At 40.9% G+C, this 26839-nt stretch overlaps 1 protein-coding gene across 2 annotated transcripts in view; it reads left to right on the top strand.

The window, feature by feature from the left end:
• The first annotated feature begins 12207 nt into the window (after positions 1-12207).
• CDH20 (cadherin 20) overlaps positions 12208-26839 on the top strand; it is a 118795-nt gene continuing 104163 nt past the window's right edge. Inside the window, exon 1 of one of the 2 annotated variants that reach the window (XM_039549551.1) lies at positions 12208-12514. The gene's annotated coding sequence lies outside the window, so the exon portion shown is untranslated. Of the gene's footprint in view, positions 12515-19990; positions 21253-26839 lie in introns of those variants that run through there. The other variant, XM_010400163.3, reaches the window with a different exon arrangement.

The following is a 26839-nucleotide window of genomic DNA, read 5'->3' as shown; positions in this document are numbered from 1 at the left end:
GCAGTTTTATTGAAAGAGCCCCAGTTATCAAACAGCAATCCAAAACTTGAAACCCAATAGTGAGGATCTACAGGCTAGAGTAAGGATACATGGATCTGAGAAGAAAATCTCCCAAATCTGGAGTTATCAGCATTTTATAGCATCCTATTCTGTCTCCCCTTCTCCTGTTAAAAAGTGTCTTAAGACAGGAGAGAGCTCACATCCTATCCAGTCCTACTGAAGGAAAACTGTTGCATCCACGTAGCCATGGCTTGGAAAAAGCGTTGACTGGGAAAACTGCTTTCAAGAGAGTCCAGAACAACGCTCCTACACACGAGATCAGGTTGCACAAAAAGATGCCAACAGTTTGATAGATAGTTCTGACCTGCAGCAGACATCCAAGCCCCAGCTGTAAGAGCCAGATGCGTGTCCTGCTCTCCGTGGGAGGCTGATGCGTTTGTGACAGGGAAGGCAGGGAGCACAACATGCACAGTGCCTCAGCCATAACTGGTCACACTCCTGCATTGTTAGCAAAAGTCAAAGGGGAAAGCAGATTTGTATTAACATGCCAGAGTGTCATATGGGACAACTGAGATATGGGCACATTTTTTGCTGCCCTCTGACATCATCTGTCTTAGACAGTTGCCTGCACTATCTCTTAGGTAGCAAAAGCCCTGACAAGAAGTGCAGGAAAAGAAGGGTCTGGAAAAGAAACTGCAACAATTTTGAACAATCAGAACTATAAGCCTGGTTGTTGGTTTGGGGATTTTTGTTGTTGTTTTTCTGTGAAGGAGATGGGATCAGGATCTGTATCCTTCTGCACTGAAAGAATGTATAATTATTATTTTTTCTTAGAAATACATATGACATGGAATAAAAGGAATTACATGGTAGGCTGGAGTTTTTTGTGTGTATATATATATGTCTAATGCCTCTGCTGCCTGGTTTTGCTGGTTGTCTTGCACACCATGACTACTTCTGATAGCATATAACCTTGCCATTTTGGTAGTGTGTCCAAGGCAACCCTACTTCCTTATTTGTAATATGCAGCCACTTTAGGAATGTGTAGGAAGTCTAGCCAACCTGGGCAATTGCAGGGCTGTTGTACATGTGAAGATCAAATCTGCACTGCTGGAACAACACGGCTCCCCCTCAGCCCCCCACTATGCTACTGTTTTTAGAGCTACACACACTGACAGGGACATATGAACATAAACACTGTGAAAGCAAAAATTAAGAGGCTGTGGGACCTGTGCTGTCTGAACAGATATAGAAGCCCCCAAGTTTCAAATGAAAAAGAGTGACACAGTCCTGTAAAAAAAATACCACCAGAGAGAGAGAGAAATATATTAGGATGCTTGTAGGTCATTGTTAATTAAAAAAGCATCTGATTATCATTAACATAAATTGTCACTGAAGGAAATGGGGCCTGCATTGCAGGAGACAAACTGGCTGAGTTAGCTTAAATTGCCTGGAGTACATGTACCATGTGATGGAACCAGTGAAGAAATTGAAAGCAAATTATAAATTTGCGTGTCGGTAAGTGATTCAGAAAACATTTAGGCTGAAGTTGAACTTCAGTGTTTTGTTTAACTGCAATAGAGCCAGTATAGGTAAGGTTTGAGCTAAAGCTGTAGGAGCAGCAAATTTACTATAGCTGAAAACAACATTCCTACATTTTCAAAAGCTAACACATGAAAGAGAGCAATGCAAAATGTCAGAAACTCTTGATACTTAAAGGTGTAGCTCAAGAAAATAAAATCCTATCACCTACATTAAGTTGCATCTCTCCACTTGCCAGACGCTTCTGTGCCAAGCACTCTGATAGTTTGATTTATTAATTCTTTCCTACAGACAATTCCACCTAGTTAGAAGTTGACTTGGTTGTCTTCTTGCTCCAGAATTCATTCTGCTTTGCTCTTGGATTGCCAGTGGCTATGCCAAGAATAGCCCTGTGACTGACACAGCCTCCAAAGCACTGGGAAAATTATATCTGAAACTCCACATTTACGAGAGCATTGGAAGTGAAAGTGTCTTTTGTTCTGTTTCCCCATTGAGTGGAAGAAAGACACTTGGAAAATCATCTGAGAGAAGGAAGAATACTAAATCAAGCAAGAAAAGCTGTAAATGCTACTCAGATCTTTAATTTACTTTCTGTGATACACATAGTGTTTACAATGCTATACAACTGGAGGAGATATATCTTGGTATGAACCTTTTGAATAATTTTGAATTTGTTTTTACTATGTCAACAGGCAGTTTAGCAGCTGGAGTTTTGGGATTGCTTTACTAAGTTACCTTAGTAAGTAACTTTATTGAGTACTCTGCATTTTCTTACTGTATCTCCACTTTATCTAGTATGATTGTTGCTACCTAACTGAACAACTAGTAAACTACTGAAGTTTGCCTTCAGAGTACAAAGCATTGGAGGGTAGGACTCCAAAAAGTGTAGTTTAAAAGTACTTGTCTCAAGCAATGTAATTCAGTGATTCTGCAAAGTTAGTTTGTACCGTTGGAAAACAAAAATAGCTACCAAGGTGTATATACACAGATGTATGAGATAACCACTAAGGTACTCTGTTATTTGTAATATCATTTGCAGATAGTAAACTTGTGGAAATCAGCATAATTCTCTTGATTTTGTTGGAGCTAAAAGGATTTACATGAACCACACATTTGCCTCATCTCCCATGAATGTTTTTATCAGAGTATCATATCCCTCTTCTAAAGAAGTGTACTTGGAGATCAGTTCCTGTGGAAAGTGCTGTATCATTAAACATTAATTAAACCATTTACATTATGATAAATTAATAGCTGGTAGAGTTTAGTAGAGTGATATCTCTTCTACAGATAATTTAAAAATAAATGCCTTATTTCATTTATAAATTGTTGGGGAAAATTTATCTTTTATCTTTTAATTTTCTTTCCTCCCAGTCTTTCATTTTCAGGCAAACACAAATCCTACCTTCAAATGTGCAGTGCTGTTTCAGACAGGGGACAGTTTCAGCATTTCTGAAACTATTTGAAAATGTCCAGACCTGTCTCCTCTATATTGTTGCTAAAAATGTCTGCTGATTTGAAAGCAGGTTGAGGTCTCTAGAAACTCTTTCATTTTCATGAATTTTCAGCTGGGCTCTGACTATGACAACCAGGAAGGTGCTTTCTGAAAATGCTCTCTTTGCTCCTTTTAGATTTATCTCTAGCAGGTACTCTTCATCTGCAGACGGTGACTGGGACCTTCTCTTCAGCTCTTGGATCCAAAGGGGATATGAAGGGTGAAACCCTCTGTGCCATTGTCAGTTTATCATCATTTGTTTACCTTAAAACCCTAAACTTGGAGTCCCTGGTAGGGAGGTAGCCAGATGTGTAAAGCAAAGTTGTTGTCCCCAGCAAACAGACCACAGCTAGAATTATGGCCTAAGGGCATGTTTTTGACAGAACAGACCCTGGTCTCGGAAGGGTCCTAAGAAAAAAGCACACAGGGTGCAGATTTATTGACCAACAGTTACTATTTTTGAACCCTTTGGATATTAAATGTATGCTTCTCATATCAAAAGTATTGCTTCAATGGAAAAAAATATTGTAAGTGGTTAATACTCCTGTGTCTGACCATTGTGACTTGTCTTTAAAGGAACTCGCTCTTCAAACAGGTCTCTTTACTGATCTGGAAAACTCAGAGCCTTCTAAAATATCCTGAAATTATAAAACAGTCCCTATCTGGATTTAAATTTTTTTATTTTCATTCCCCGATGTCTTGATCCCTGACTTAAAGAACAAACCTATTTTGGTTTTCGTGCAGATATTCAATGATGCTAAAATATGCATGTACAAAAAAGGCTCAGTTGTGTACAGGTTCTTTGGGGAAAATGTTTGTTGACATCAACAAGATTTTTTGCTTGAGTAAGGTCCACAGGATTTGGTCTGATAGGTGTCTTGAGGTTTTCTGCCTGAACTGTGCTGTGATGACAGCTACAGTGACAGTAATAGCAGATCAGACTTTGTTTTTTCAAAGCCTGTAAACCCAGCTCCCACACAGGTACACTGGAAAGCCCACTTCTTACCCTGGGCAGGTATATTTACATATGCAAAACAAAGTTTCAGTTGCCTTTAAGCATGTAAATTAGTCCCTTAGTGTCTGCTTGTGAGCATGTGCCTCAGAATTAGCTAACGTGCACTGAACGCCGAATTTTACTACATTCCAGAGAAAATAATGTCTTCACAGGAAAATAAAGAAGAGACATTTTGTTGACATTGCTCTTATTCTATCTACTCTAGGAAAACTGAGGACATATTTCATTTATGAAAAGCTACTTCAACCAGCTTAGCAATCAAGTTAGAGTCACCTCAACAGTAACATACTGCCTTTGTCATTTTTCATATATGTCTATATTTTATGTACTGCACTGATATGGAGCTTTTCTTGGAGAGTTTGCTTTTGAATCACTAAATAGTTGAACAGAGTGTCACTAGAAAATGCTTTGGAACTTTTATGAGCATACTTTTATTGTAAATATTAATTTACAATGAAGCTATTTCAGTACCAGAACTTAAAAAGCAGTGTCATGAAGATTCGTAGCTAAAATAATCTGCATTTTATGGGATTTATTTAGTAAAATGTTCAGTTGCAGATGGCAAATTTTAGTCAGAATTAATAAACATATGTCTGCTGATTTGCAGTATTATTTTAGCTTGTTTGCCTTTTCCGTGTACACATAAAATCTTTGAAAACCTTAAGCTTTATCAGTGTCTTTTAGAAGGAAACATAATTATGGTACAAAATTCATTTTCTCTCTCTCTGTCTGTTGGGATCTCAGTGCATTTCCAGCTAATATGCAAATTAGTATTTTCCTGCTTAACTTGTCCTCCTCCTTGAAGACAGGAATAGCATGCTGCAAGACCACAAAAGTTACAGTGGCAAAATATGTAGCCCCAACCCTGAATCACACCTCTGGTCTGTGCCAGCTATGCCGGCTAAGACTGTGCTCTGGCATGGTGTGCTTCAAACCATTGCCTAAATTTTGCTTTAGGGGGACAAATAGGTCTGCTCCTGGGGATGGCCCAACCCTGCAGCTCTGCTGAGTGCAACGGGACTTGACAGCTCTGCCTCTTCCCTGTGCCGTACCAATTCCTGAGCTGATGGGGATGGATGAGCCCATCCACTGCCCTGTTCAGAGAGGTGAGCTCGAGGCCCGAGGCAACAACCCATGCCTTTGTCTTTCTTCGCTGCCAGCTTCCCCTTTTCATTAGGCTCGAGCTGGTAACTGAAATTTATTAGCCTAAACTGGGCTGGAACTGATGAGATTTACAGAGATATATAGAAGAAATGCCGAGCTGGAGAAAACGGATGAAAAATTGAAATGATAAAGTTGTATTGGTAGCTTGTTGAGGTAATTGAAAAGCCTTGTTATGTTGTATTGTGATGGGTTCAAATAAAATATAGGTGCAATTTGTCTAGATCATGCCTGCAGCACACTACCAAATAGATTCCTCTCTTCTAGAGTTGGGGATGTGTTCAATTTTTGCCTGTCAGTGGGGATTGTGAAGGGGTGAGATGAGACTAAAACTTCTCTCAATTGATGTAGTTGACAGCTTGACATTTTTCCCACCACAATGCTTGCAGGAGGTCAGGGAGTGTTCTTCAAAGCATCCAGAGGCATTTTTGCAAAGTCCAACATGCCCATTTTTGTCCCGCAGCAGTCTCCCATGCTCTGCTCCCTTCCCAGAGAAAACTGACTAGCTCTGATGCATTTCTGAAGCTCAAGGCAAGTACCCATTGAAAATCTAAAACATTACCTTTCATTGTATCTTTCATTTATTCCCTGTTTAGTCCTAAAGTCCACTCAGGAGACTCCAAGACATTCCCAGCACGATCCATGATCTCAAGGAAATATAAAGGTGGCAGATAACCTCCTAATTCTTTTTGTTACCTGTAGAAATAAGACACAGAAGTGAGAGGGTATACCTTCTGCAGGCCCAAGGGTAGTCTGCTTTCTAGCAGACCTCTTCTAGCACAGACACCCCGTGGCTGAAAATTGCCTTCCATACCCTTCCTCAACGCTTGTAGGTTCCAATCTGGTTATTTCAAGTGGTCAGAAGAAGATTTTGTCTAAATGCATTCCCAATAAAGTAGTGAAAACATGTCAGGCACTACTAATAACGCAGAGGAGTAACCAGGTTCCCATACAGGTATTTTATAATTACATAAGCAGCAGCATTGTAACAGTCATGGTGATCTAAGATTTTAACAGCAGCTAAGTTTGCCAGGAGAAATAACATCTTTTATATAGCCAGTTTGAGCTCCTAGGGGAAAAAAAAACAGACCCTTTTTTACTCAGTGAAGAGCTTGTGTTTCTGATCCATCTTTTCATTGTAATCAGTTGGTCTAATAAAAAATATTACCTGTGTCTACAAACTTTGCCTTGCAAATATATCTGACTTGAATCAATAAATAGATCTTCTTTGCACAATACATAATCATATGATAATTCAGTGCCAGAGAGTTTGTCAGTAGTGGCATACAAGCTGCACACAAGATATTTTTAAATATAACTATATTAAATGTATTTTGAAAAAGACTTTCTGTTTGAAAGAAAGAGTAATTTTATTCCTATGAATGGAACCTGTAATGTGCTTGTGCAGTGGAATTCATCTTTCTCTGTCAATGTAGTATCTTTCTCTCTTTCTCCATAATGCCCTTCATTCTCTGCTTTGTGCTAAGGATATGTATTGACTTTGCAGAATTGCTGTAGCAAGCTGTAAATGATGTATTCAAAGAAAAATCCCTGCTCGGTTCCCATAGAGAGAACATGAACAGTGCTGGGCAATCAGAGTTACGCTGCATTTTGTATTGTGACATCCAGTGCAAGCAGGAAAAGCAGCCCAAGCACAGACATCACTGACTTAAGTTCTGACAATAGAAGCCTGTTCCTTTTACTATTCATACAGAGACATCTGAAGTGTTTTTCCTTCTTCACTTTATTTCTTTTCTATTAGCCCCTGTCATCATGCATGGCGAGAAGACAATCCTTCATTAGCTACAGTTCTCTCACTGCAGACAAGGCTGTATCTAGCAATTTGACAATTGCTTGTTTACAGCCAGCACACTACCTGTGATTTGTCCATAGTACACACTTCACATCCTGTGGTACAGGTACCACAGCAAATAATTCCCTCCTTTTACCTAAGTAGTGCAGTTAGAGATATTCAGAATTGGTTTAGTAAATGCCCGGAAGAGCAGAAAATCTGCTCATCAGCATCCCATTAGAAATGTTGTGGGAGAAAAATTGTTAAGAGTAAGTAGAGTTGTAATAATACAGTTTTGTGCATTTTTCATTTGTTTTCATTTGGAAATTCCACATGCCCTGATAAAAATAAGCAAAATGAAATGGTGCTGTCAGGAAGAGGCCAGGCTGAGGCCAAGATGACACGGCAGTTCCTTGGCAGCTCCCTCTGAGACTTTCAGCCTCCTGGTGCCCTCCATCTGAGGTGACATTTTGAGATGTGAATAGGACTCTGTGAACTTTCTTGCTACTGTCTTGAAACCAAATCAGGTTTCAAACTAAATTAATAAAGTCCAGAGCTTTAAAGTTGATGCCTACACTTGGGATTCCCTGCCTCTGCTGTGGAGTTTTAATGCCTCACTGTGAAGAAAAAGCTGATGCATCTCTCAGCAGGACAAAAAAGAGTATTTTCCTCAGCGACTCCAGACCACAAATTACTCTGCTGAAGATACTGATGGAGTAGACCATGGTAATGGTCTTTTTAGTAGAAATAGAAGTCCATATTCAATTTAGTCTCTTCCTTACGAACAGCCATTGAGAAAGAAGATACTGAATCCTACAGACCTCTCGAAAAACAATAGACTAAAACAAGACTAAAATGATAAACTGATAATTAAGGTTAAGAAGAGGTGACAGAGACAAAAAAAGACTTTATTTGAAAGAGCATGAGATACACCAAAACAAGGTTGTGCTTCCAGATGGCCACTAGATTTGAATATATGCTTGAATATGGTTTTCTTTAATTAATATAGAAGAAAATGTGACTAAGAAGAAAGCCGTGTCAGATTGGCCTTCCCCACCCTACATAAGCAATGGAGGAGACAAATCACTGTATTGAGTGACTGAGTAAGGCAAAACAAGAAAAGAAGCAGAGCAAAGAGGGAGGGGATCCCTCTCTTCTGAGAAAGGAAAACTTTACAAAGATTTTCTGACAGTGGTAAGCTCAGGTAACTCCTTGAGAAGGATTCAAATTAGGCCTTACTCCTGAGCAAGACCTGGTTGCTTGGAAGAAAAGGAGAGTGAAGGCCAAAAGAAAAACATGTGACAGAGAAGGTCATGGAGCCTGCTGAATGAGAGGTTCTGGGGTACCTCTGTATACATGTGGCAGAACAAACACAGCCATACACAGCTCTTTGTGTCCTGTGCTCTAGTCACATTAAGTTCTCCACTGGATTTTGTGTGCATACATGCTTTTCAAAGAGATGGTACAGCATTCAGGAGTTTCACCATTGTAGCATGTGACGGTCTGGGCTTTCTTGGCTGCAAGTACAGCTGATATTCTTCCCTGTGGACACGAGAACTTGAAAGCTATTCCTATTACTGGTTTAGTAACATTTTACAGAGATGGATGTGACTTTATGACTGCACATATTCCTTTCACCATTCTTGTTATATATGCATTCTCTTGCTATGTCACTTCTTCAGCAATGCGCAATATTGTTTTATTGCTTTGGAAACTTACTGCTTTTGGGTCGTGGATTCATTTTATCATTTGGCATATGGAATCATTTTTAGTTAATATTCACTTTTTCACCTTCCTGAATAGATTCTATGGTGCCCTTAACAATTGTATTTTGAAAAGCCGTGATTTATTGCACAATACAAACCAATACAGTTTAGGTTGCAATTAACTACAAAAGCAAATCAATGGTTAAATGAACACCCACCGTTTTAAAAAGCCACAGAGGTGCTACAAAAATTCCATCGTATCAATTCCTCCAACATCTCCTGGCGCAAATATACCATCCTAGTGTTTGTAAGGAGTGAATGTTTCTTGTTAGCCACCTCTAAAGTGACACCACACACAGTCCACACCTGCAAAATCCAAAACCTCTTTTTTTGTCAGAAGAAAAATGAACAGATATGGATGAACAGAGCTGGATAAAGTGAGGCAGGGGTATAAGGGACAAACATAAAAGCTGCTGTATGACATGCAATAACATAAAAGTTGAAAATAGTTGTTTTCCTGCTTTCTCCTCTCTTGTTCCTTCACCTCTGTCTTTTAGGTAACTTGTAACTCATGCCTTGTTTCAGTCCTGCAAGGCAGAAAACTATATGAACACATAAGCAATATCCATATATAATGCTTCATCTTCAAAGTCTTCGTTGTAGGAGAACAGTGTAAATAGCTTGCAGCATACAAAATTCTCTTGTTCAAACAGTGATAGCAAAATGCTTCTTTCATCTCTCAGAAAGCCTCTAAATTTTAAAACAACTCAGCATGCTGCATTCTCTAGCATTTTTTTTCATTCTGTTTGTATGGTTTTAGAATTATGGTGGAAGGGAGACCATCAAGTATTGGAGAGGAAAGATTCACTTCTTTCATGTAAGGATATTTAATCACAACTGTGCTTAATAAAATTCTCTAGACTAAACAAATTATTTTTATGGTTCATGTAAGGTTTAAGAGTTAGATTCCATTTTTGTAATTTAAAATTGTCATTTTATTTTATGTTTTTGAGGAAGGAGGTGAGACACTTCTTCATCCACCTGTTCATATGTGCATTTCACATATGAATGTTTGAAACCTTCTCTCATTTTTCCTGAAAAGCCTGGTGGTTGAAAACATGCAGTGCTGAGACAGGTGAGTTGATGAACACACTCTTTGCCACATTCTCTCAACTCCAATTTCAGAGGCACAGAAGAGCACTCTTCAGATTGTGTGATTCTGCCATGTACTGGGGAGGGGAGCCAGTGAAACAGTGAGACAGTGAAAATGTAAGTTCCTCCTATTTTACTGTGTATCACAGGTCTCAGAAAAGATAAGTCACAGGCACATTACTGAATTGTGTCCCTGTGAAGGAAGACAGCACATGAGGCAGAATTTAGAGTGTGTAGCCACATCTGCTTTAGTAAATACAATGTTTGGATAACCCGTTTGGCTGTGTATGTGAAACTGAGGAGTTCATGTATTAAATGCATGGATTTGTTCTAGTGCTTGCTCTGTGCATCATAGAATTCTCCTGTGTTTTCTGTGTCATATAGGAGTGCCGCATTATGTACTGTATATTAATCCTAAATTATAAACTTAAACAATAGACAATATTGCATTTTATTTTCATGGTACTCTGGTACGTGCAATAATCAAAGGGCATTCACCGGGGTTGCCATTCCGTTAAAACTGTCATATGTATTTTATTCTGACTTTTTTCCCCCTACTGCAGTCCAGCTTGGGGGAAAAAACCAATTCATAGATTATACTCAAACTGAAATGCAAACTTTTCAAGTGGCATCTATTTAGCCTTTAAGATTACAATCAGACTTATTCCAAGTATACCATGTTGAAACAGAGGAATGGAGATGTGTGCATATACTACAAGAAGCAAGTGAATTTATTCAGTAACCAGCTCAATTCTAGCAAGAGGTCACTGCTCTTGCAGTCAGACTCGAAGCAGTAATGGTGTACTGATAACTTTCAGTATTACAAGTATTACAAGTATTTATTATAATATAGAGGTTTTATGTAATAGAGGTTATTACAAGTATTCTGTCCTAGTATTAGGGAAAAGTGTTACTAAGGGGTCTGTTTTGCCTTATTTTTGTCAGAAGTGCACTGAGTCTCTGTGGCTGACCAATAATGCTGACAAAGGCCATTCCTGCCTCCTCCAACTGTTACATTAAAAATGTTCCATCAGCCTGAGGATGAGCCCAAAGATGAACACGCAACAGAGGAAACGGGGAGAATATTGTATGGCTTCCCAACACATCCAAGTATTCATTTATCATAGCTGTAATTCATCATTTGTTTTGGGCACTTTGCCAGCATTCAAACTTCCAACAACTTCTCTCCAGAGATCTGACTGCCCTTTTTCTTCTGTAATGCTGAAATGACTACATTGCGATCAATATGAAAAATGCAGGGCCAGAAAACTAGCCAGTGAGACCTTAGTTCTGCAAATAATCATTAGTGCAAATCTGGAGAGGAAAAAAAAAAAAACCCACCCAAAACAACAAATCTTGACTGTATAATCTGAATCTTCATCTCAAGATCTAATTGTTGAGGGACTGGCAGTGTCCCAGGTAATCGATAAGGAGATTTAGAGTCTCCTTCTGCCAGTCACTGGCTTGGCCACAGATTGATGGGGCACAACTCTGCTCCGAGCTTAGAGGAGTTGTTTGAGATTTACCAATGTACCTGAAACAGGGAATGGGCTCTGTGCTAGCAGCAAAAAGGAGTTATTACTACAGGGAACTATTAGAGGGGTAATAACCTTCTCATACCCAAGTGGACAAGTTTCCCTCTCTTTTTCACACATACACATCATCAAAGTTGGTGCAAGTTTGCTGCCTTCCTATTCTGTGCAGAAAGATGAAGGCTAGCACAGGAATGGTGAATAAGAAATACCTGCCCTCCTGGTTGCTTCAGGTCAAGATTGAGATGAATTAGTTGGCAGAAAGGATGCCTAATCCTGCCACTGCCTTTGCAGCTGTTGTTCTGCGGATGGGGAGTATTTCAGCAAGCCTGACAGCTTTTATGAACACTAAAATGATCTTTAAAGGTGGATGTAAAATCCCTTTATTATTTGGTTGTTTTTCCAAAGTCTTACACAAACCCTCCAGGAAACTCTACTGTTTGCCCTCATAAAAGCAGCTCTGACATTAGTCTCAGCATGTTCATTAACTAAAATCGAGCCTTCCAAAGAAATTCAGCTTTCATCTTTGTACCCTTTTTGCTAAATAAAGAAGCGCTTCGCCTCTCCAGTATGACTTTTGGTCTACCTCGGAAGCCCATCCTCTCGCAGCCCATGTGGTGCGTTGTGGAATCCTCCCGGGATGTAACCAGCCCTGCGGAGGGGAGACCTGGGGTTGCCCTCCCATAGCCGGGGGCTGCGTGGGGCCCGGGGGCCGCAGCTGGGGCGGGGGGTTCCCCGGGAAGGAGGGCGGGGGGCGGCGCAGGGGGGCGCAGCTCCCCGGCACCAATCGCCTCCCGCAGGTCCCCGCGGCAGCGTTAGAGCCGCCGCGATAGCCACGGGCAGCCGAGCCGGGGGCAGCGGCGGCCACTTCCAGCGGGCAGCTCCGGGGAGCGGGGCGGCCGTGGGGCTCCCTCCTCCTCCGCTTCCTCCTCCTCCTCCTCCTCTGCCCGCGGCCGCGCAGCCCCCCAGCCCGAGCCTCTCTCCGCAGCCGGAGACAGGAGCGAGTGGCAGCTCCCTCCGCGGCAGCGGAACGGGGCGGCGCGGGGATGTGAGGGGCGCACCCGGCGGAGGAGGGAAGTCCCGTCGCCAGGAAGGCAGTCGGGAGCTCCTCCACGCTGCAAGGTAACCCGACCTCTCATTCGCGGACTTTTTCTTCTGCTTTTTCCCTTTTCCCCCTCTTCCCCCCTCCCCTTTTTCTTTTCTCTTTTTCTTTATTTTTGATTCCTTTATTTCTTTCTTCTTTTTCCCCTTTCCTTTCTTTCTTTTTTTTTTCTCTCTTCTCCTTTTTCTTCTTTTTCTCCTTAGGTTTTTAGTATTCTTTTGATCTTAGTTGTTCCTTCTATTTTTTTTTTTTTTTCTTCTTCTTTCCCTGGCTGTCCATCCGCAGTCAGAGGGCGAGGAGGAGGCGGTGGGGAACGGAACGAGCCCACACCGGGTCGCTCTGGAGTTTGGCTGGGACAAGCTTCCCCCGCTCCGCAAGTGCTCTTCTGCGGCGGCAGGACTGGGCAGAGCCGGGCAGGGCAGGGCGGAGCGGGGCACGGAGCGTCCCGGCGGCGCGGCTGCCCATCGGGAGAGAGGAGCAGGTCAGAGAGACGGAGAGGGGGCAGAAAGAGCCGCCGGGGGCGTGGAGCGTCTCCCTCCAACTTTCCCGGGGCGGGGAGCCGCCTCGAGGATTTCGGCAGAACGAGAAATAACTATGGGAGAAGGTGTGCGTGTGTGGATGTGTGCGGATGCTGTACAGCCGGAGCTGGAAACTATCCCCCCCCGCCTGCCGCCCCCTCGCCGGGGCTCCCGAGGAAGAAGCGCCCCCCCGTCCGGGAGCGTCCGGGAGCGTCCGGGGGTGTCCGGGGGCTCCGGGGCTCGGCGGGCGCTGCGGGAGCGGCGCGGAGGGGCTGCGGGGGCACACAAATGGTAAAAGATACGGAAGGAAGAGCCCCAGTGGCTGGGACATAAATCAGGCAGAATATATGGGGAGTTGATGAGAATAGGTCTTTTCACCCTTAAAAAAAAATAGCCACTTTGGAAGAGAAAAAGGAGGCTGATTATTGGCATCCAGCTCTGAAACCCAGGCAGCTGATGCTGAAGGGAGCCAAAGGGAGCAGTTCTTCTTGGTTTAAAAACAGCAAGACAGTCTCTGCCAAAGATTGCTGTAAACACTGAATAAAGATTTCATTGTGGCTTGGTGTGACCGGAATAATTAGGCAGTTAATTGTTTATTCTGATCTTAAAGTGCAGTAATCAGTAGTGCACAGTAGGAAAAATGCGGGGGAAAGGGAGGAAGAACAGCATAGGGAAATGATAGGAAAATGTATCACTTTTTCCTCTTCTGCAGTTTTTTTTCACGAGGGTTGCTTTTTCTTTTTGTGTGTGTGTGAGACTGGGAGCACGTGGGTCCCAGTCTATTTAGATAGAGAACACCTTTGTAAAGCTGGGGTGTAATTGTGCTTTTGCTGCCACTGTGTCAATATTATTTTGGGCTGGACAAAATCAAATTATGAGATTTAAAGAAATCCTATTTTATGGATATGAAATCTGAAGATGCCTGGGGAAAGAACATCTTAACTAGATTGACTAATACTAATTAATGCATTTTACTTATGTGTGCACTTTATTGCCAACTCAGCAGGGATGAAAGCTAATGGTGCCAGCTTTTGTGCTGCTCTAAGACATTTCTCAAGCAGTCACACAAGGCTTTAATGGTAAACTGTTTCGAGTTTTTAACACTGTGATTGTGTCCCTGTTCAGCTCAAGTTCCTTGCAGCAGTGATTCTTTCATGGTAATCTAATGAAATGATCTCTTGTTACACTGTGTTAGCTATTCCCTGTGACACAGCAGGCAGATACAACCTGCAAGCGTTTGTACTGGAGGTGGTGATAAGTTGTCGAGCAAGATGCACTTATAAGCAACAGAATATGACTTACTGATATTAACTGGAAGATGGCACCCTAGGCAAAAGGTGTTTTGCTTTCCTGTATAGCATGTTTTTCCATATATATGCACACATTCGTGTTAAAGAAGCATATAAGTGAATTAACCATCAGAAAGGATGGAATGATGTTGTGTTTAAAAAGAAAAAGAAAAACCAACTTCGAAAGCAGTCCTTAGGCATTTAAGCAAGGTAAAAGAATTTCTCAAAGTCTAATTGTAAAGGAAACAGTCTTCCCATTCGTATAACTCTCTTGACTTTACAACAGTTACATGAAAGACTCATTTGGCTTGGAAACATCTATATAGCATGCACATCCATCATAAATAAATAAATAAACATCCTGTAATTGGGCAAGGTTTAAAAAATAATTCAGTTAAGTATAATTTCTGTCACTGCACATGTAGGAAACTAGGAGCTACCCATTGCAAGAAAAAAAAAAAGGAGGGAGCTTTCATTCAGCTCTGAAAGGTAAAGCAGTTTGTTAGATTTTGTTGGAGCTGCATTTGCTGAAGGTTTTGACCTGCACTTTCTGAGATTTTTGTGGAAAGACAAGAGGCAAAAACATGAGGCACGTTGTCCATCTAACAGAACAAAACTAATATAAAACACTGCAGTCTTCTCTCAGGTCATAGAGCTTAGAAGAGCAAGGACAGAATGATGGCTCCAGAATGGCAAAAACATCTCTTAACAACTGGGTATGTAAGGGCCAATGTTAAGATCCACTTTACGAGCATTTTTATTAAGCTGTTGAATGTGCTCTGTCCTACTACAGTGATACTCAATATTCAGTCTGTGAAGAGTATTCCTGATTTAACAGCAATCTGTGGTGAAAGAATGTCTGCAAGACATTTACCTACTGCTACAGTCTAAAGGGGGATGTTGCAAACTTTATTTGCACCTGTGTCGTCCGAGAAACCTAGAGATGTTCCACTTTCTTACAAAAATCCAAAAAATGTGGTGACAAGTGATCACATAAGAGACTCTGCTCAAGTTTCTGATTATGTTTTGTCAAAGAATGCTTCAAAAAAATTGCGTAGTGTGCCCCTTGCACGAATATCATGTTAAAGTCTAGAATAATTTGAAGATTGCTAGAAAGATTTTGAGATGAGTCTGAAGTGCAAGTGGCTCCTCATTTCTATAATAAAATGTATTGGAAACACATTTTGGTCATCACGGTGAGTTTGGTAAGAGGTCTTTCTTGCATTGTTATAACATGTGCAGCAAAATACAAGAGGATTATACACTTTTATTCAAGGAAAATATTTTTCATCAAATTGTAGGTAAAATCCTGGATACTATCTTATACCTATCCTTAATACTAACTTACAATATTTGAAATGCACAGTACATCTTCATAATAAAATTGCATTGTCACAGACATAATTGTTATTCATAACAAGTAATCTCACAAACAGATTCCATCCCTTTAAGTATTGAGTCTCAGTCAGGCCAATTATGACTAAATTACTGCATGTTCTCTCCTGTATCAACTAATTAAAGGGTAATTAATAAAATGATAATTTCATTCCATGGCAATGTCTACATCTGGTTGTCATAGCAGAGATTGTTTGACATATGGTTAAATGGTCAGATACTACATTGTATGAATGCAACATTTGCACAGAACACCTGGCAAGCCAGAGGAATTTTAACCCTTAAGACATGAGTTTCAAGAATCAATGTGTTATTACACTGGTTTGCTTGTTCTCTCCACCTAGTCTTCTTACGCCCTTAAGAAAATTTTGTTCTCCAAGTTAATTTAAGTAACTCTCTTGGGGCAGGGGAAGAGTGGGTAGACAACTTGGGATTTTAGATTGGAAACGAAAGATAAAATAGTACTGACTTTTCTGTGGGAAATAAAATGGGTGGTTCTAAGTTAACTTCTGAGAGGACACACTCCATTGGTTCTCGTATTACTGGGAGCTTCCCCTTTTCAGAAAATCAGGCTGAAATTAGCATGGCGACAAAACTATCTTTTTTTTCCCCTAGATACAGTTGTATGCCAGGATTAAGACTGAGATTGTGGTCACAAAAGCATTGAAAAATCTGCATTGCAGCCTTCCCTCACTCTACCTGTCAGATGTAGATAAAACTTATGTCCTCAGGGAGAATGACCATAAAATTCACACATGCTAAAGAAATTAAACAATCTTTTATCAAGTAAACAGATTATATAAATAAACAATTCTCCTGCAGGCAGCTGTTGTATAAAATAACATATGCACGTACTTTGAAGTATCAGTGGTTGAAATTCTCAGGGCAGCCCATACACAGGATTTTATACATATCTTAAAAGAATATATATTAAGCCTCAACATTGTCTTGAAAATTTTTGACCACTGCTGTTTCAAAATATGCAACAGACTGTATGTCTGTCCTTTAAAACATAAACTCTAAGTAGCGATATTTTAACACTAACTAAATGACAGCGTCTTATCTATACTGGGTCAAGCTGAATCCTTCATAAAACTAAAAACAAGAAATGAAGCAACAGGCATAATGTTTTCCTTCTCTTTAGAACAAAAAAAAATGCTTAAGAAGGGGAAAATAGCTAGTGCTTTTTCCCAAATAGAGCAAAGTAAAAAGGATGTAGTAAACTGCAGGAAGACATGAAAGTCTGTCTTTTCCCATGCAAACGATCCTCAATGAACAGTGAATAGTCGGGGTCGCTCATCACCTCGTGTGGTCAGGTGCAGAGCGTGGCCCGTGGTGCTTATAAAGCACTGTTTGTCCGTCTCTCTGAGAGCCTGAGTCCTGCTCCTTGAGAATTTCCAAGTGCATGGATCCGCCTCATTTTCATTCTACTCGCGTAACTCATTAACACCTGGAAAATCTTTTATAGCATTTAACTGCATCAGATGCACTGTCCGGCACATGTTTTCTTAATAGGGCTTTCACTGTGGTATTGTCAAAGAGCCCTTATGTCACAGCTGGGAACATGAATCTGTCATGTCAGTGCTGTACCTTGGGTTAGACAGAAATAGTGTATGAGTGTGTTTTATGGAAGAGCCGAACATGCCCATATACTGCGTCAGCAGGGAAGAATGTGAAGCTTGTTCTCCTAAATAAAGATTCAGGCTGGTGCTAGTAGAGTACTTTGTACCATTTAAACACTGCTGCCTCTAAGGCATTGCACTTAAGGAAAGGGAAGTTTGAGGCAAGCAAGACACATCCTAGTATTTTAGTGGTGTAATGCTGCTAGTTAACGATATGTCATCATTTACATTTCAGTAGGCAAAAAAATTGCCAGAGGTTTCTAATTCAACAGAAACAACCAGAAGTTGATATGAAAGTCCTTACCCTGGGAATATTTGTTTTTAAAACAAGTTTGATTTAAACATATTTGGCAATATAAGAAGGGGAAGAGAAGTAAATGTTTTCTAATTCCATATGGGTTTTGTGCCCATTAGATCACTCTAAAACCCAGCTTTAAATAGATTACTTTGTAGCTCTGTAATCAGAATGCCTTGGGTAATTAAAACAAGGATAGAACTGTGAAAACTGACAGCAACACATGTATAAGACCTACTTTTTTCAGAGGAATTTTTAACATAGTTACATACATTTCATCTGAAAGTTAAACACTAAAAATTCACCAGCTACAACACTACCAAGCATGTCTTGATGGCATTCCAAAAGATAGAGCCCACATTTGAAAAGTGTTTGCAGACTTGAGAAACCGTAACTGTTGTGAAGGAGTTGACTGGGGTCCTCATTTAGAGAATGAATGGATGAAAGGAGCATTTCATGCAGTCACAGGCAGTTCCAATTTTTAAACTACTTGTTGTGCTTTGAAAAGCATATGCTTTTTGAAATTCATATGCTAAGAAATAAATTCAAGGTACACTACTAAATGCAATTCTGTATGTTAAAAGTGTTTGACTGTGATGGTTTTAGTAATGGCTCTTCAAAAACCTGGGTATTCAGGGGTTGATACCCCAAACCACAACCAGCCAAGCTTAAGTTGGAACCAGTGAAACACACGTTTGGGTTATAGGTTCCTTCTGAAATGCTTTCTGAATTTCCCTCTTGGTTTTCTCCTTTTTGCCATCTGTGTCATCTCCTGTTTTTTCTAGCAGTGACAGCACTGAGATGCTCTTGTGGGCCCATGCAATTAGTTTCTGTCCATGTCTTCACTAAAGAGGGAAGGAATAGAGCTGGATAGGGCTGCCATGGGGCCCCTGGAGAAAACATGTGGATTTGTTTCTTAATAAGGCTTTTCTGTAAATTATTTTACTTTTTTCAGAAGGACTGATGCCCTTCCTGCTTCTGTGCAGATGCCCAATGGAGCAAGCACTCACTGAATTGTGTAGGTTTGCCCTGTTGGACTATGCAGCGCCCGACAGCATATTCCAAGAGGTGCTAACAGTTTTCAAATAGAGAGCACACTGCAGCTGAATTCTTCTACATGATTCCTTTTAGCAAATCAAAGGTAAAAAATGAGTCTGTGTAATTGTGTTGACCCTGGCTGGACCCCGGTGCCCACCAAAGCCACTCTATCCCTTCCCTCAGCTGAAGAGGGGAGACAAAATACAATGAGAATACAGGTCAAGATGAGGACAGGGGGTGTTCTCCACCAATTACTGTTACCAGCAAAACAGACTCAGGCTGGGGAAATCAATTTCATTTATTACACAGCTCTTCTCCCCAGACTCAGCTTCATTCCCAATTTCTCTACCTCCCTGTGGAACAGGGGGACAGGGAATTGGGGCTGCAGTCAGTTCATCACACATTGCCTCTCCTTCTTCCTCACAGGAAGGACTCCTAACACTCTTCCCCTGCTCCAGCATGGAGTCCCTCCCACAGGACACAGTTCTCCTCCAGCACAGGTCCTTCCCATGGGCTGCAGTTCTTCATGAAGTGCTCCAGTGTGGGTCCCCTGCAGGATCAATCACAAATCCTGCCAGCATAGGCTGCCTTCACCATGGGCACTCTACACGCATCCACAGGTCTTGCCAGGACCCTGCTCCAGTGTGAGCTTCCCATGGGGTCACAGCCACCTTTGGGCATCCACTTGCTTCAGTGTGGGGTCCTCCATGGGCTGCAAGATCACAGCTGCCTCACCGTGGTCTGCACCAGGGGCTGCAGGGGAATCCGGAGCACCTCCTTCCCTTCCTACTTCACGGACCTTGGTGTCTGCAGGGCTGTTTCTCTCACATGTTCTCACTCTCCCCTCTGGCTGCTGTTGCTTTTTCTGCCCTTCTTAAATGTTATCCCAGAGGTGGTGCCTTTGTTGCTGATGGGCTCAGCCTTGGCCAGCAGTGGGTCCATCCTGGAGCCAGTGAACATTGGCTGTAATGGACATGGGGGAAATTTCTGGCAGCTTCTCACATAAACACCCCTGTAGCCTCACAGCTACCAAAACCTTGTCACTCACATCCAACACAGTAATTAACCTTTGTACATGCCTAGGTATTGTGAGACACAGTTAAAAGCCCTTGCAATATGTCACTTTGTTATAGCAAAGAAAGTTAAGGATTGAGGGAAAGGCTTAACTATAAATTTTCTTGCCTGTATGAGTTTAATTTAGAATGGCAATCACGATGTAACATAAATTAAAATAGCAGTAGTAGATCGCTAGTTGGCAAATCTCTTAAGAATAATATAGGTACTTCACTAGATTAGGAGTACTTTCTATGTGCTTAGCCTATTGCTGAAATTAGTCTATTTTTTAATTTTAAGATACTTTTGAAGAGGAGAGAAGGGTTTTAACGGGTGAAGTTATAGTGACTCTCTGCGTGAACTAGAAGACTGACTTCTGGAAAGGGGAGCTTTCTTAATGAAAAGAAGCATTTCCCTTCAAATAAAATTTGAAGTTTTGCCCCAAGCATCCTCCAATCCATGCATAATCTGGAGGACATTAACCATTAAAGTAAATATTATGTATTACTTGACCTGCAGGTGTAATATATTAAGGCTTCAGAGCAAAAATATGTTTTTAAGGAAGAGAGTCGAGAAATAAAGAGGAAATCTGCAGGCCTTGTGAAAGACCTATGAAGGAGTGGTAAATGCCTTCCCAGAAAGGGAAGTATGGGAAGACTGTGTATCAGTGGTGTCTGTGTTTTAATTGGACACTCAGTTTCTTTCAATGTCAGAGGAGGGCTGCACGCAGCAAACAACTACCATATCTCCTGAGAGGAGCTGCTGCTCTGTCTCCTTCAGAATGTGGAAATGGACAGTCTCCATGCAAAGAATGCACGAAGAGTGAGCACAAGCTGGTAAATTTATTCTAATAGCAAGGTTAAACATCATCTTTTCTGCGCACCCCATGGACACCCAGAGGAGATCCTGTAAAATGACTAGTGCACGTCCTTGATAATGACAAGGGGAAGGGCTGCCAGGCCTGTTGGAAAGGCAGCAGTCAGCTGTTGGCATTATCAGACCGGCTCTGTGGCCCACAGCCATGTACACCTTCTGTCTTGGAGACGCTCCTCAGGAGGAAGGGCCACGAGGAGCAGCTCTGGAAGAACAAGCTCCACATTAAACACTTGTAGCGGAGGAGGCGCTTAGGCACAGTGCTGCAAGGAAGAGCTGAAATCAGCCTTCAAGCAGATGACAAGAGAGGATCTGTCAAACCAGCCTTCAAGAGGACAGAGAGCATGCTGAGAGAAAACGATGATAATAGCAACAAAACCTTGAGGAGACTGAACAGAGAAAGAAGCTGCAGGAGGGCAAGAAAACAGGATTTGTATAGTGAGGCAGACAGGAAGAAATTACAAATGTCTTCATACAGTAACAGAGACAAAAAAGGATAGATCTGATAGGCGGCAAGTATAGAATTTGGCTCTGGCTCAGATAGAGACTAATACAAAAAGAAGGCAAATAACTGTTCCACAGGGTTGTAAATGAGCATTGCAGAAAGCAGAGGAGTTTGTGGTAACAGATAGAGATTGGAATAACAGCATCTGGATCCCACAAGAAGTCTCCAGGGTGAGTAAAGAACATTGCGGGGGGAGGGGGGTGTTAAAAAAATCATATTCCTAGGTTTGCATGTGGTTTCAGGTCGTAGCTCATCAATATGCCAAGAGAAAGGTGTCTGTCAGCAGTGTGTTGTAGATAGAAGGGCTCTATACAAAATGTAACCATTGTATAGAAATGTTGGTCTGAACCATGGCTAAACCTTCTTTGTGTAGTATAGACTTGGGAAAGGTGAATCCTCATGAGGGTGAGCTCAGTGGTGCCTCTAAGGGCACTGTGTTAAATACACTGTGGTGGAGGATCCACTCTTCCAGGTGGGCTCCTGCTGTCTCGTGCCCATGGTACATCTCAGCATGAAGTGGAGGACTAAGGAACTGGATGCTAGATTCAAATGTGTGGAAGAGATAATGGAAGCAAAGAAAAAAAGGAAAAGAGCACAGCTCAATACTGAGCTGTCAGTCTCGGCCCGTCTGTTTTCCTTGCCTGTTTGGCCCATGTAGCTCTTCAAGTGCCCTCTTTTGTTGTCCTGCTGCTCTGTGCAAGAAAAGGAGCTCCCATTAAAGACTCATTTGTATTACAACCTGCTAAATAGACGACTGTTAGTGAGGCAATGAATCAACCTTGGCTAACAGCAGTGATACCCAGTATAGCTAATAACTTTTCCCTACTACTGTTTGCTATCTCCACCTCATTTGTTTCTCACCTTTGGGAGAAAGAGCTCCATTGCATTACCTCTGTAATCCCTTACTGAGCTGTACAGCTGTTTATGCAGAACAAACATATATGCTTGTGTGGCAGCTAGGTGCTAATTTTTTACTACAAATTCCCAGCCTCAAAAAATGCATTCTGATTAAAATCTGTTACCACTTCAATCCTGTTGTCCATCAACCCTATGAAGTCCTTGTTTTGTTGAAGCATGATTAATTACAGTATCAAAAATAAATTATAAGGCGTCCTTATAATTTTCTATAAAACTTTTAAAAAAAAGTTTTCTTTTCATTGTGTCAATTTAGCAAAACATCAGTAAAATGCTCGTAGATGACCATCTGACACTGGGGTTTTATGCAGTTTTTTCTCTTTCTTTTCTGAGTATCTAAGTGTTAATACCTTTGCAGTGGGCAAAAAGTAATTGTCCCAGGAAAGCATGGCTAAGAGTTTTGAAACTGCTGTAGGATCTGGGCACTTAAGTTCCTATTATTTTTAATGATCACTGAGCATCCAAATTCCCCAGGTAGTTACAGTTACCTACCAAATTGTCCTCAAAGAGTTGGTGGACCAAAACTGTTTTTATTCTGAGATAAACTGCCTTCTTTTCTCTGGGAACTTACCAAGTTATTTATTGAAGAGGCAATTACCAAATGTCATAACAGATTTTACTTACTAGCTGTAAATAGCCAATCTATCAACCATTACATGCATTTAAAAGCATTTTTAGGTCTACTGGTCCTTTTTTTGCCTCTTTAGGAACTATCTAGAGGGGACTGAACCACTTAACTTCTCATTTAAAATATCACCCTATGCCAGATGATTATTTTATTGGAAGACCACCCTGAATTTCAGGGCTCCAGGAGAGTTAGAAGAAAGTCTGTTTTCTGTGTTAAAGGTTGGTGTCTTCTCCGGCTAAAGAGATCTCTCCTGTTCTGTATGATCATGGGCTATTCAGACACTGAAATCACTGCTTTGATAAACTTTTTTCTGTAATAATTTACTCCCCAGGGTACCATTTCACAGTGTTGGCCTGTTACTTGAAGAACAATCACATGACATAGGGAAGTAAAAATATAAATTAGAAACTCATTTTCTACAGAGATTTTTCTTTGCTGATTTGTTTTACTGTGTAAATGGAGACCACTTAAAAAGCATTGCCGCAGCTGCACAGCCCTACCTCTGACAGTAACTTTAACAATCATACTGTCCTTTAATGCTCACCATCTCCTTAAAGATAAGAAACACAGGGTAACGTAATGCTGCATAGTTGAATGTTTAGCTTTAGAAAATTTCCCACCAATGAAGAAAGGGTAGGAAGTGGGTGTTTTTTGGAAGCTTAATACTAGATGAAAGTATTTAGAATGGAGATAATATCAGTGAACTGCAAAGGAGGATGCATTTGCAAATTCTGTCCATATTGACCAATAAACAATTTATGGAGACAACACAAACAAACCCTTAGAATATTTTAAGATCATAGCTTCTGACAAGTATACTTTATTTATGACTTTGCGGTACATTCGTCTCCAGTAATGTTTACGGGAAGTAAAAAGAGACAGGGGGAAGATGCAGTGTTCAGAGTGTTTACAGTGTTTTATCCTCTTGTCCTCTGCCATGTGTGGGGTACTGTCAACATCAGTTGATCAGATAATCTCCATGTTCCTGTCTTATAGAAAACCCTGGAACTAGAAAAAAATCACAGATGTGACATTAAATGCTTAAGGAATAGGACTGTAAAAAATGGTGCTCCTTTATCTGAAACTTGTGCAGTACTGCTGTCAGTAAATGAGTGCTGCAGGCACAGCCAAGCCAGTCTGGGTGAAAAAGGAGGCGGAGATGGGGTGGGATAAGTGTCCAGCCTTAGCACAACTTCTGCCACTGTTAGACACTCTATTGCCGAAGCCAAAGGTTCACAATCTGATGGAATTATACACCTAGATAAGAGCAGCGTTTGAGTTTAGCTTCGAATCTGCTGATACAACAGGGATTTTGTAGCTTTTGTCCACACAGGGATCTGAGTGCTTGAGGAGGTACATAAGGTTTAGGTTTCTGAGACTGAATCACCAGACAAACATAAAAGTTCTATTATTAGTTATAATTTATGGTTTAGAAGTGCCTGCAGGTGCTAGGTAATATGCAGATCCCCCCGCAGCACAAACACTTAGGGCATAATGCTCCATTGAAGTGTTTGCAGTCCAAATACCAGAGCTGGGAGATAACAGTTCTGTTTTGTCAAAGCTTAGATTTCAAAATCATCATGTTTTAGAGGGAAACCAAAGCCTTTAGAAAAAGCTCAGACAAAAGGCCTGTCAGAGCAATCATATTTAGTAATGAAGAGGTCAAGATTGTGATCTGTGTCTCAAAGTCACAAGAAAGAGCCCTGATCTGAGAAATATTTTCCTGGAAAATGTTAAAGTTCATATGTTTCTGGTGAAAAAAAAAAAATTATATTTTACTTGAAGAGAATGAATCTAAAAAGCCAAAATGCTGTTGAAAACAAGGCAGAGGGAAGGTAGAACAAGCCCAGAGAACAGTGTGGGCTGAAGGAGAAAGGCAAGAAAGAAACCAAACACTTGTGTCAGCCCCCTTGTTGCCAATCCCATACCATGAATTTGCCATCCCAATTCACCATCCCTTTTCCTCTTTTAAGCCTAGGCCAGAGTTTCTGAGGAATGGGCTGCAGTCCCTGGAATGAGGAGGGCAGCAGCCCTCTTTGCTTTGGACACCCACCAGTGATTCCACATGCTCACAGCACCAAGGGGTGCAGGCGCACACCCCGCTGTACCAGGCGTCCTTTTGGACATCGCGACATCTTGGGATAAGGCCGCCACACCACCCCATAGCCAAGGAGGGCTCCCTTTCTGGGGAGACCCTCTCCTGTCTGACCACCACTTCCTAGGCCAGCATTGCTTCCATTGCTGGAGACACACTGTTGTGAAAAACCTGGAGTAGAAATAAGGAGGCCCTTAATGGTATCTTCTGCTTTAAAAGATACCCTAACAGTGCTGGTTAACTAGACAGGCGTGCCTCTAACAAACCCATCGAGCTTGATAAATGGTTCTCTATTAATATCCTAATTTTGCTGGATCTCATGAGCAGCTTTTGGAGTTCAGAGGCAGAAAAAGACTGCTTGAAAGATGGCTCTTACAAGAAGCTAATTGCATACAGGGTTTTCAGAAATATTAGGTCAGTTCCTGTTCAAAAGTTGGGTGCCTGTTCTTCTTTAGTGGCAAAAAAATTAATTCTTCTGGGCTTGGGGAGAAAAAGGAATATTTTGATTTTTACCAGTTAATATACTGTTGAATCTTACTTCAAATAACTTCAGAATTTTTTAAGTTTTCAAACATTCCACAAAGGAACGGATATAATTTCAAGGATGAAGGATGGTGTAAAATAATTCCAACAAAATTGATTGTGTTGGAAGCACTGTGTGTATATGACTTTTGTAAAATACTGTGTTTTTAATGCTAATATTTCAGCAGCAGAGAAGAAATATTGCAGTTGGGTTCTCTTCTGGACACATACATAAAAATACCATTTACTCCAGTACAGCAGTGAAAACAATGTGATTTAAGTGGGGAAAGATCTTTCCCCATAGGCCATGTTTTAGTTCTAATTACAATCTATCTATCTTAAAGATCCAGGATTTACTGTCTAAGGATAGACTAGTGTCTGGGACAATGAGCCATGTCAATATTTCAAAGAAAGATGTAAAAAACTTTTACAACATGGCACGTGTCTTTGTTACTCCACTCTTTAATACAGTAATGCAAGCTCACTAGTTTCAATGGGGTTATGCTGGTGAAACGAGAATACATTTCATTCAAAGAGGGCCTGAGTTTTCTTTGTAGTAAGCAACAGATTTTTGATTGCTTGATTGTCTCTGATTTTTTTTTTTTTTTAAGAATTTACTGTTACTCTTCTATTACAAAGATGACCTCACCACCCTCTGGCTTGGTCATTCTATCCATCATGGCAGACCTTGCACAGATTCCCAATGAGGTCTCTACCTTATTAAAAGTTTTATAGAAAAGTGTTGCAGTGTGCTTCTTGATTTCCAGGTGCAAAATAATTTTTAAAATCAATATTGCTATGAAAAGAATTATGAAAAGTGTTGCTTATAAAACATACTTTTTAAACTTTAGGCTGTGAAGAAGGACTCATCTAAAATGCTTTTCAAAGCCCCTTCTTATTTACACATCACACTGAGATTCTAGCTTGATACTAGTCTTCTTACCTGATATTCTGCCTTGATAGTCCCACTCAAAGGATTCAAAAAGCAAGGTGTAATAAAACAACTAGGTTTGATCTCTAAAGTGTCCAATTAAGTATTTTTCTGTTGTTCATTAAATTTGAGCATGTTCGTAGGGAAAATAGACCTTTCAGTAAAATGCTTCACAGGAAAATCTGGCTGGCATATATATTTTGTAATTGGGATAAGATGTTGCATTGGTGTGAAGTATCTTGGGAACAGCTGCACCATGAGATTCTCATGCATGATGGGGTTCTAATTCTGGCTGGGAAGAGGGATCCATAGGTAGATAGAGACAAGTGGGTCAGGAATATCAACTCCCAGTTGTGGCCATCTACAGTTGGAGTGAAGGAGCAAGATCACCACACCCCTCTTGCTCCTTAACACTAAACATTTTATTTCTAAAACTTCAAGATGACCCATATCATAACATCGATGTTAAAGTTTTTGCCTTTTTAAACTGATTTTTAAAAACTCCATGGAAAGATAAATTGCATCATTTGGGCTTTTTAGCCTGACTTGGGAGAAATGCCAAATGCTATAACTTCTTGCAAGATGGAAATTCTGTTTTTCAATCTGATATAAAAATTGTATGATCCTAGTAAATATTCTATCTTAAATCTCTTCTAAAAGGAAAAA

This window comes from Corvus cornix, chromosome 2 (genome assembly GCF_000738735.6).
Source record: "Corvus cornix cornix isolate S_Up_H32 chromosome 2, ASM73873v5, whole genome shotgun sequence".
Taxonomy (NCBI): Eukaryota; Metazoa; Chordata; class Aves; order Passeriformes; family Corvidae; genus Corvus; species Corvus cornix.
The sequence above is the reverse complement of the archived record's forward strand: the minus strand, read 5'-3'. Positions and strand labels throughout refer to the sequence as shown.